Source organism: Gossypium arboreum, chromosome 11 (genome assembly GCF_025698485.1).
Source record: "Gossypium arboreum isolate Shixiya-1 chromosome 11, ASM2569848v2, whole genome shotgun sequence".
NCBI lineage: Eukaryota > Viridiplantae > Streptophyta > Magnoliopsida > Malvales > Malvaceae > Gossypium > Gossypium arboreum.
Genome location: NC_069080.1, coordinates 61,075,764 through 61,087,756, shown reverse-complemented (window position 1 = coordinate 61,087,756; position 11,993 = coordinate 61,075,764). Strand labels below are relative to the sequence as shown.

The window sequence follows — 11,993 nt, the reverse complement described above, 5'->3', positions numbered from 1 at the left end:
TTTAGACCCTCTAGTTTTTGAATTTAAAGATGTAGATCCAATTGTTTTCACGGTTAAAATTCTTTTATTAAATTCATTGAGTTGTCATTTTAAAATTTTAAAAATCACTTGGTAATCATATAATAATAAAAATAACATTAAAAATATTTATATGGATTTTTGTTAAAAACATTCATTCGAACTCGTCATGATAAAATAATATTTTTGTTGGAATATTGTTCTTAAGAATATTTAATGTAAACATTTTGATTGAAATAGTTAACAATATTAAATATTTAGACTAACTAATGACACTATAAATGAAATAGAAAACTGCATATCCGTCTCTAAGACCCTTAAAGCATTCAAATTATACATAACCTAGGAATATTTTAATCGAAAAATAAACGATATTAACTATTTGGACTTATTAAGAACATTATAAAATTACAAGGACCAAATTACATTAGAAAATAAAGAGTAGTAGTTAAATCTCAAATTTAGGCATAATAGAGGGACCAAAATTGAAATTTTATCATTTTATAAAACTACTACATAGGGGGTAAGACCGGCACAAACTTAAAAGAAATAGGAAAACACTTGTCAATCTCTAAGACCCTTAAGGTATTCAAATTATATATAACCACGTAATATTTTAACCAAAAAGTTAATGATATTAACTATTTGGACTAATTAATAATGTTATAAAAATATATGGACCAATTTGTATTGCTAAAACTGAAATTTAACCATTTTGGTAAAATTCAAAAAAAAAAAGCATAGTTTCGGTGTTCCACATATAAGTGTCACGAGTAGTAGATCAAAGCCCATGACAAATGCACACGGAACGTCGCATGAAGGTCAACTAATCAAATGGAGATCATTTAATTCACTTGAACTAGCCCGATTAGTGGAATCCATGGAGAAGCCCATTTACTTGAAGCCTTACTGGCCTAGTGAAACACTCCAGTAAAATTAGAGTTACCAGTGTAATTATTGTAAACCTTAAGGGATAAATTGTTGGAAAAAATCTATTTCGAAAATGATTTTCTTGCACAAAGGAAAATTAAAATTTTGAAAATCGAGTCAATTATTGATATTTATAGCAATAAACTTTTTCCCGAAATCACACCCGTGTTTTTGGCTAGACGGATCCTTGTCATTCCCAACTTTCAACTGAATGACCTTCTCCACTATGCTCGTACCAAGAACTGCTTTGAGTGTGGGCTCGAACGAATTTGAATCAAACATAGAAAAATAAATTATTTACTTTACTTTTAGTGGGAAAACAAAAATCTCTCTTTAATAAAAACTGATAGAATTGTTATTCCAAAAAATATAATTCATACTTAATAGTAACTTCTCACTATTTTCAGGCAGAATAATAACATCTCAAAGTTGTTTAAAACTTATTGTGTATTTAGCCCTAACGGTGTCATCTATTTATACGGAGAAGTGAAACCCTTTTTGAATTAGTAGAAGTATATTTAATAGAAAAACAACTTCCTAGTTGAACTAGGACAAAAAGGGGTTAATAGGGTGTGTTTCTCTTCATATGTATTATGATGGGGATTCGAACGTCCCTTGTATTGGGTGCAATTATAAGTGCTTCTTGGAATATTTAACTCGGAACTTTATAATTCAATCCAACCCAATAAATGCTTTTCTATTTTCCAAAATAAACATCATAAATTAATATTAATTAATTAATTGATTTTCCAATTAAATAATTTTCTCTACCGATTCTAATTCCATGAAAATCACTATAAAAGAATATATAAGAAAATATATTTAAAATTTCTACATTCAACGGATTCAATGACCAATTAATTTCATTTCATTTTCAAACTTCAATTAATTAATTATTAATTTGAAAAAACATAAATTAATTCTAAGGTCATTTTCATACTTAGTGAGAAGCTCACATTCATTTTTGAATGTTTTTCATTTTTCTAACATTATCATTTCTATCTATTTCTATTCATTTGATTCAACCTGCAATTCATTTATGATTTCAATGAGCTACAGAGGGATCAATTGGACATGTAATACCCCTAACCCCTATCTGTCGCTGGAACAGGGTCACGGAGCATTACCGGAGTCTACAGATTAATTACAGAAAATTTCATATCATTTACTATTCATATCTGAAATCAATCATATCATCCCTTAAATGGGTCTTTGAGGCCTAAAATACACGTTAGAATCAAATCAGGACTAAATCGAAAACTCAGAAAAGTTTTTGCAAAATTTTAAAATTTTTTTCTTAGGTGTAGGGGACACATGTCTATGTGGTCAAGCCGTGTGGCTCACATGGCCAGGTGACATACTCGAGTCTTAGGCCATGTGGGCATTCGATGTGAGGCACACGGTCGTGTCCCAGCCCTTTTTCAAATTAGGGTAGCTATTGACTTGGGTCACATGGCTAGCCACACGCCCATGTGCTAGGCCGTGTGGACAATTTAATTTTCAAAAATTAGGTGCAGGATTTACAAGGCCAAGACACACGCCCGTGTGACCAATTTTGAGCATTATGTTTCTCAATTTTTAAGATGCAGGGGACATATAGTTAAACCACATGCCATGAGCATGGCCGTGTGTCACACACGGCTAAGACACACGCCCGTGTGTCTACCCATGTAGGCAAAAATAAACCCATTTCATGGTTACTTTTCTCACCAAAATTGTCTTCAACCTACATCAATACTTACAAACATATACCAACCAATTCAAAACATTAAAACCAAGCCAATATTAACATTATATAAGATATATCATCATATGTATTCAAACTTACCTTTTGTAAGACATATATGCTTTCCATAATTCATTCTAACCGTACCAAGCACACATATATTAACTATATTATAACCTCATATATATATTCACTAAACATACCATCATTAGTCATTCCTATGACTAGATTACAAAAAACCATTTATATGCCAACATTGGTCAAGTTAGCCTATACATGCCATTATACCAAAATAAGTTTTCTATTTATACAAAAAAAAAAAACTAAATGATAGTGTGATGGTGCTCCGACTGATTCCAACCTTTACGAGCTTCCGAGCATTACAAAACAGAGAAAAGAAAACCGAGTAACATTTCAAATGCTTAGTAAGTTCGTATAACAGGAAATTAACTTACCAATCATATTTATTTAAAGTAAGCATACAAACATGCATCCAAAACATTGTGGCCAATTGCCTAAACACATGCTCTCACCAAACAAGTTAGTCATGAAATTTACATGATTATCAAGAAAACAGATATGAGCTCATCATGCATCCATTTCCAAGTATTTCAGGGATATTCAAGATATAATTCATTTAATTCTCATATTTTCTCATATCAGGTGTTTTGTCTGTTGAATCATTAAAATATCGATACTTGTTCGTTTCGAGGATCTACTAATCTGACACTTTTTGTTTTCCTCGATCTAATTTCAAACTATGTAACACCCCGAATTTGGGCCTAGAAGTATTGGGCCTTGAGTGTGGGTGCGTAAGGAGGTTGTATTTAGGTATTTAATTGTGCAATGAAATGAAACAATTAAATGTTTGCTTTAGTGGTTAATGGCTTTGAGAAGTGTAGGAGAAATCTTGGGTTCAAACTTGGGCTTTAGCAAAAATTTTGGTATTAAGTGAAAAAAAAAAAACCTGGATGCTTGGATGAGGGCTTTTAAATTATTGTGTTAAATAAATGACACAAGGAAGCTTGTAGTCTAGTGGTTGTGGCGTTATTAAGGTTGTATGGGAGCCTGGATTCAAGCCTTGGCTCTTGCAATTTATTTTGGTTTTTTTAAGGGAACCTAGACTTTGGCCTCTAGACCTTATAATTAATTGGGGATAAAATATGACACAAAAAGCCTTGTGGCTTAGTGGCAAGTAGCGTGTGGAGCATCTGAGGGGAGGCATGGGTTCGAATCTCATGGCAAGCAAGGAGCATTTATTTTACTAACAGGGGGCGGCAAGAGTTGGTGTTGAATTTAAACTCTGATGTTGGAGGGATCCCACATCGGGAAGCTAACATAAGTGGGGATGCGAAGCTGGCTTTAAATAGAGAGAACCATGAGGAGAGTAAGGGTACCTTTCTTGGCTAATCCCTTTCGCTTTATGGCGTGCTCGTTTGGGTTGGGCGTCGGCTAAGAGTGCTCGGAGCGTAGATTAACTCCAGTCTCCAATTAGGTGTGTATTTCTCACTACTCTAGCTGTAGGATGACTACTTCGGGCCGCGATGGGCTGAAAGGGGCTATGTGGGCCTAATGGGCCTACGAGCCCAATTAGATAAGTTATTTGATTGTGTAGTAAATATTGGACTAGGCTAGGTGAATCTCATATTTGTGGCTAGATTTTGGCTAAAAGGGCCACAAAAGCGTGTGGGCCCATTTGGGCTGAGAATGGGCTTTAGGGCCATTCGTATTGTTATCCCTGTTTAGAATACTTTAGTTTACCAATTACAGAAATACCCTCGACTTGTAAAATTACCAAAGTACCCTCGATTTATAGAATCATTGTTTTACCCTTAATTTACAGAATTACTGTTTTACCCTCAATTTACAAAATTACCATTTTACCCTTGATTATGAAATTACTGAAATACCCCTATAGGGTAGAATTACTAAAATATCCCTAGTTTGTAAAATTACCAAAATACCACTGGTTTGTGAAATTATCGAAATACCCTCAATTTGTAAAATTACCAAAATACCCCTGATTTATAAAATTACAGAAATACCCTTGACTTTCTAAAAATTATAGAAATACCGTTGGTTTACAAAATTACTGAAATACCCTTGGTTTGTAGATTTCCCAAAACACCTTTGTAGGATGAAATGACTAAAATACCCCTAATAGGTAAAATGACCGTAAAGCCCCTATAGGGTAAAGTGACCGTAGTACCCCTGTATGGTAAAATGACGAATATGCCCTTATGTTCCGTATGACTGATCTGCTTAGGATTTACATATATTGATATTGGATTAGTTAAGTTTGAGTGATAGGTGGTAGTTATCGTAGGTGATTGATTTTGGAAACGTTTCAACTTCAACCAATAACAGGTGTGTAATAACCCTCGCAGTAACTTAGATTAATATTCGCCGAAAAGCCGAAATGCTAAAATTTCGACATTTCGGGAACTTGTGATTTTGCCTTTGCTTAATGATGCGATAGATACGATATGATCGGTGTTTGGATCGATGGAGCAGGTAAGAGCGTAATTTTGTGCACGATGGTAAGTTGGGCCTCAATGGGCTGGAATCGGGCCTAATGGGCTTTCGGGCCCATTTGGGTAAAACTGATAGAAAATGGAATCTGAAAAAGTTGCATGTTAACACGGTTAGTATTGTTGTAAAATTTGGATTAAGCAGGCTTAGTGGGCTAAATCAGCATTCGTAGGGCCCATTAGGGGTTTTGGGCCCAAAAGCCCGAATTTGATAAAGTGGGTTAAAGATCATTGTTTAAACACTCGGAAATATTGATAATTGTTAATGAACATAGAAAACCCTGATATTTGGTAAAATTACGAAATTACCCTTATAATATGTAAAATGACTGTTTTGCCCTTGTGGGCAACTGACTGACTTGGACTGTGTGGTTGATGGATTTGATTGTGAATATATGTTGGTGATATGAATGACTTGACTGTGATTGTTTGATTCAAGTATGGGCATGACATTCTGCATACATGACATGTTGCATGGGTTGGGTTTTATAAATGGAGGAAGTGCTAAAAGGGCTATGCCTCAGTTTACCGAAAATGGCTTTGCCCCAGTTTATCAAAAAGGGCTTTGCCCCAGTTATTAAAAGAGGCTAGGGCTCCAGTTATATGCTAAAGCAGCTATGCTTCTAGTGGAGAGTTTGGTTGGGTGGGTTGAGTTATTCCCCACATGGTGTGTTGGTTGGTACGGGTGGAGAGTAGCGGATGGTGGGTTGAGTAGTCTCCCCAAATAGGCTTGCATACATTCATTGATATTACATGTGATATTGAAATGGGCCTATGGGCCATACCACTTACAATAAAGGCTTCAGCCCAGTGATATGATTTATGAAAAGGCTTCGGCCCAGTATATGTCGAGACTGAATTAGGGCTTAGGCCCATGTTGCTACTATTTAAGGGCTAAGGCCCAGACTTTACTGTTACTGAATAGGGCTTTGGCCCAGACTGTTCTAACAATGTGTTATTCACTATTTGTTTGTTGTTGGGGATTACACACTAAGTTTTTGTAAACTCACCCGGTTTCTAACTGTGCAGGTAATCCCTAAGCTTATATGGTTTAGAGCTGCGAGGGACTCGGAGATGGCCACAGTACTGGTTATGTTTCTTTTAATTGCAATAAGTAGCTGATTTATTTCTTTATAAGTATTATCTTAATTAATATTATTATTTGGTTTTGGGTTGTAATAAGGCCATTTTAATTATTTTTCTGGGATTATTTTATTTTATACCCTATATTTTACTGATAACAATCCAAAATGGGTTAGACTTAGGACGCGTTTCCAAAATGATAATTGTTTTCAAGATAACACAATGATACAATTAATCAGTTTATCAAAAATATCTACTTAAATGAATTCCAACTCATTTTTCTCAAAACCTAACATCACACCAAAGTGTGGCAATGGTTGTGGGCATGTCTAGGATTAGATCCAACCGAAGAGCTTGGTACTTAAGTAGCCTTCATGGCTCACCTCCTCTGTTACGGATTCCTACCTGGTGCCTAGCTTCCATTCACTTTGTTAGCTCAACAAAAGTCGGTTTATAAAACACTAAAATGAAACATGGATTTTTAACTTCAATGTGGCACGTCAGATTCGGCCATAACGTCTGGGCCGGGTTTGGGCTGTTACAAACTAGGTCTATCTGGATCTATACGAGTAAATTGAACTCAATTTAATGAAATTCATGTTCAATTCAATCAATTTCACATTTTAGGCAAAAGTACCATTTTGCGCCTATACTTTTTATTAATTCCAATTTCATCCCTAGGCTCGGAAAATGAAATTCATACAATATAATCCTTAATCCAAGCCTAGTTAAAATTTTCATATAACATTTACAGCTCATGTATTTCACAAAAATAAAAAATTTTCCATGAATTTTACATTTTTACAATTTAGTCCCTAAATTACAATTTCATCAAAATTCACTTTACAAAAGTTGTTTATCTATCAACAACCTTTCATTTTCTACTATAAATTTCAAAATTTCAACATATTCATCCATGACAAATTTTTAATACTTTGATAACTTTACAAATTGATCCCCAATATAGCTAGATTAAGTTATTTCGATCTCAAAAATATAAAAATTACTAAAAACGGGACAAGATTACTTACCCAATTAAGCTTGCTTGATTTGTTTTTCTCTTTCCTAGGGTTTCCATAGAATTTGGGGAAGAAGATGATGAAATAAGATGATATTAGGCTATTATCATCTTTATTTATTTCAAATTCCAATTTGGTCCTTTTCTTTTCTTTAATTTCCATGGATGAATCATCATAAATATCTACTAACTTTTCTTAATGGTATAAGTACCATATAAGGACCTCAAATTTTGAATTCCATAGCTATTTGATACTTATAGCTACTAGAACTCAATTTTTGCATTTTATGCAATTTGATCCTTTCCATAATTAAACATGTAATCGGTAAAATTTTCCTATCGAAATTTTCATACGTCTTTCCTATCATAATGCAGACCATGCGATATTATTAAATTAAATTTTCTTTCTGACTCAGATTTGTGGTCCCGAAACCACTATTTAGATTTCACTGAAAATGGATTGTTATAAGACATATGTGATTAGGGCTCAAATCATATATAATTGACCTTTCGTGATTTGATATGTTAAATTAGGATCTCCATTACACTCGAAGAGCTCATTTTCAAGCAAATTAGGTGTATTTTCTTTACTTTTGTTGATTTTTAGTTTTTTTGTTAATAAATTGTTTTTGCTAGTTGGATGCCATTTTTTAGAATCAAATTGGTCAATCATGTCATGGGGAACCTAATAATGAGACTGAGTGGTGTAAGAAGCCGATAATGGATTGAACGTGAAGAAAATATCACTTAGAAAGGGGTATTGTAATATCGAGGCATGGAAGTTGTGATACCCCTGACAGTGCTAAAAAGAAGAAAATCAAGGCCAACTACAGTGATATTATGATATCGAGTAATGGTTATTATTGGCCAACCATGATTTGAGATGCCTACGAATTCGCAAGAAGATATGATCAACACTAGTAGATGGTAAACATTTCTAAAAGGGATGTGATGCCCTAAATAGGGATTTTGGAAGTGGAGGTCTTGGATGTTTAGAGGATCAACTTCGTGGGACCCTTTCCAAACTCTTTTGAGAACTAGTACATTCTTGTAGCTGTGGATTATGTGTTGAAGTGGATAGAAGCAGTTGCTTTTCTAATAAATGACACAAAGGTAGTGATGAAGTTCCTTCTGTCATGCCTTGTTTTTAATTAGTTATTGTTAGTATATGAACAAGGTCAAATGCTAGCTTAGTGGTTAAGAACAATTGTAACTTCCCTTGTGACCCAAGTTTGAATCCCCATTGGGTACTTTTTTAAAATAAATTCAGCAATTCCTTGGTCAACCTCATCCTTTTCGCCCATTCTTAGCTGTCATGAGCTAAGAATCTTTCTTTCCTTTTCTTCCTCCTCCTTCCCATATTTGCTCCCATTTCTTTCCTTTTTTCCCCTTATTTACCTCACATTCCTTTTTCCTCCATTTTTGACTTGGTTGTACTGCCCTATCACCTTAGACACTATTATTTTGCATTTTCATCTCTTCTCTCCTCTCTCCCATTTTCTCTTCTCCACCATCTTGTGCCACCATACCTTATTTCTACCACCACCCTAACCACCAATTGCCACCATTGCACCACCAAATAACCACCTTTGCACCATCGCCCTTCCCTATTTTCCCCTCTTATACTGCTTGACCTCCACTGTTGTCGCCGCTCCACCGTCACCACCCATTTTCCTCCCTTTCTTCTCTTCTTTTCTTTATTGTAGTTGTAACCAAATCTAGTTTACTCTTCTTTCTTTTCATTTTATTTCATTGATTGAGACCTTATTCTCTTTCTCATTTCTTTTCCATCAAACCTTGTGACAAGAAAAGTGTAAGAAGATAGTTCATAATTCAATATCTATCTTTCTAAGTTTTCAATCGGAATTATATATCTCATTTTGGATCTAGTTTAACCATTTTTAACTTATGATTTTACTATGTGTATTTATTGATCAAGCTGCAGATTTAGACGCGTTAACCAGATCTGAGTTGTTGGAAATTCTATCGTAGCAAGGCTATAAATGAAAATAGTGTAAGTAGGTTTTTTTCAATTTCATAAGGATCTATATACACCGATTTAGCCAAAACTAACACCTGTATTGATGTGTGTTTTGTCATTCAGTGATCAAATCTAGACTAGATCTGATTGGATCCGTGGTGAATGAGTACTTGGGTTTAAATCAAGCACAATTTAGACGTGCATAACAAGGTGTGTGTTACAACTAAGTAACTTTGTGTAACTGATGAAATTCATATAAAACTATATTTTTTTAAACTATGACTAATCGATGGCAAGAATGCCTTTGGAAGGATATTTAAATGAAATATATGCCTTATTTCAAGGATGGCAGAATGTAAGTACCCTAATCTTAAAAGATTATATTGGTCACCAATGTGATATGATATTATATATGTCATACTAATTTGCACATTTTGTGATGTAAGCAAGCCTATTATCTCTGTTGTTATGATTACATGATAAACTATGTACACTATTACTGATATTTTAATCACATTTTAAAAACTTGGTTACTGTTATCGATATTAGTGAAAGCATCATTAATCATGCTCACTGATACTATTATATTGAATGCATGATACTTCATGCCACTATTTTTGATAAAATTGATCTCATAATCAAATCATGCCTACTATATTATTTATGTTATTGTTAAAACATGTCATACTGCATTGGAGTTGGGACAATTATGTAAGGATAGAATGTAATAAAAACTACTAAAAAACATAAATTACTACTTTAAGCATAAAAACCTAAATATATATTAAGGTGAACCATGTACACTGTTACTGATATTTTAATCACATTTTAAAAACGTGGTTACTGTTATCAATATTATTGAAAGCATCATTAATCATGCTCACTGATACTGTTATATTGAATGCATGATACTTCATGCCACTATTTTTGATAAAATTGATCTCATAATCAAATCATGCCTACTGTATTATTTATGTTATTGTTAAAACATGTCATACTGCATTGGAGTTGGGACAATTATGTAAGGATAGAATGTAATAAAAACTACTAAAAAACATAAATTACTACTTTAAGCATAAAAACCTAAATATATATTAAGATGCTTTGATTTAACTATTAAACAAGCTAAAGTTATGTGTAAAAAGGATGTAAATAATAGTATATTTCATGGCAGATCACTCCCCCACACTTAACTTGTTGATTTTCCTCAAGCAACCAAAACACATGTTGGGAAAAGAGAAAATAAAATAAAGTAAAAAACTTTAACATGAAAAATGACTTAATTTCTTTCTTTAAATAAGCTAGAGTTAGTGAAGATGGATGTAAATAAGAACTTCACACCTAAACTCCCCTACATAACTTTTTGCTTGTCTTCAAGCAAACCAAGTGTAGACACATAGCATGCAACAAGAAGACGTCCCTTGGATTTTATTACTACTAAGAACATGATTGTCAAAAATTAAAGGTATAAAAATTCTTATTGAACATGTAACTTAATCTTGATAGTTCAATTCCTTGAAAATTTTTAAAGTAAATAAGGATTAGTTTACAAATTTACATTACTAACAAATTAGAAGTAATTTCCATAGCCAAATATTTAATAAGATCACCATTAAAATAAATCAAACAAATATGTAGTTGACACAATCATGTGAATAAAAAAAAAATCATTGAGTATAATTGTTAGCAATCCTGGAATATTATGAGCAGAGAATGCTTAAGTGTAACATCCCAAACCCAGCCCAGATGTCATGGCCAAATCTGGCCGTGTCACATTGAAGTGTTTTCGAAAACCATGATTTCATTAGAAAGCCCGTTATATATTAAAACCTTATTATATCATTAACAAAAATTTGTAAATCATATTAGATTGTTCTTACACTTTAAAACTATGTTTGTTACGGAAGCTTTAAAATTACATTAAGAAGACATGGTGTTTTTGAAAAATAGTTATATTTTGAAAACATGTCTTCTTCCTACAACTAGCAGTTTATATCAAAGCAAGTAAAAATCCCAAATTGAAAGTTAAAACCTTAGAGGCCTTATTACATAAAAATACCTAATTAAAACTACTTATAAATTAAAAATCAAGATTTGAAGCGTGTGTGGTTGTGTGGCCACCTTTGAGTCCCTCGCAGCACCGATCCGCCTAAGACTGGGGATTACCTGTACAGATGAAATAGATGGGTGAGTTTACGAAAACTCAGTGTGTAATCCTATATAAGCAAACAATTAGAGTAAACACAATTTGGGCCTAAGCCCTTTCAATTTTAGTTAGGGCCTTAGGCCCATTTCAGAATCAGAAACAGTGTGGGCTTGAGCCCATTCCAGTAACAGTATCAGTAGGGCCTAAGCCCATTACAGAATTAGTGTAGTATGCAATCAGAAAATCCTACCCAATCCATCTACTACACACCATCTCCGTACCAGCCCTACACACTATGTGGGGATAAAATCGACCCACCCAACCCTACACACCAAGTCGTAATATGAACGGCTCAAAGCCATCAGTAGGTCCACAGTTGTCTTGGGCGACCCTTGTGACCATAACGGTACAGTACACTTCCTCCAAAATAACAATCCCAACCCCATGCAACATGTCATGCATCGTATCATAATATCTTACATGGATGCAACATTCATATAACGTGGCATGCTCAAATACAGTCTTACACATCGTAGGGCAAATCAGTCATTTTACTTTAC

The 11,993-nt window shown here is 33.8% G+C and overlaps 1 long non-coding RNA gene across 1 annotated transcript; it reads left to right on the top strand.

The window, feature by feature from the left end:
• The first annotated feature begins 4,060 nt into the window (after nt 1–4,060).
• LOC128284043 (uncharacterized) lies at nt 4,061–6,538 on the top strand. Its single transcript, XR_008274348.1, has 2 exons — nt 4,061–4,169; nt 6,235–6,538. It is a non-coding gene; the product is annotated as an uncharacterized LOC128284043 (long non-coding RNA).
• Nucleotides 6,539–11,993: the final 5,455 nt, after the last annotated feature.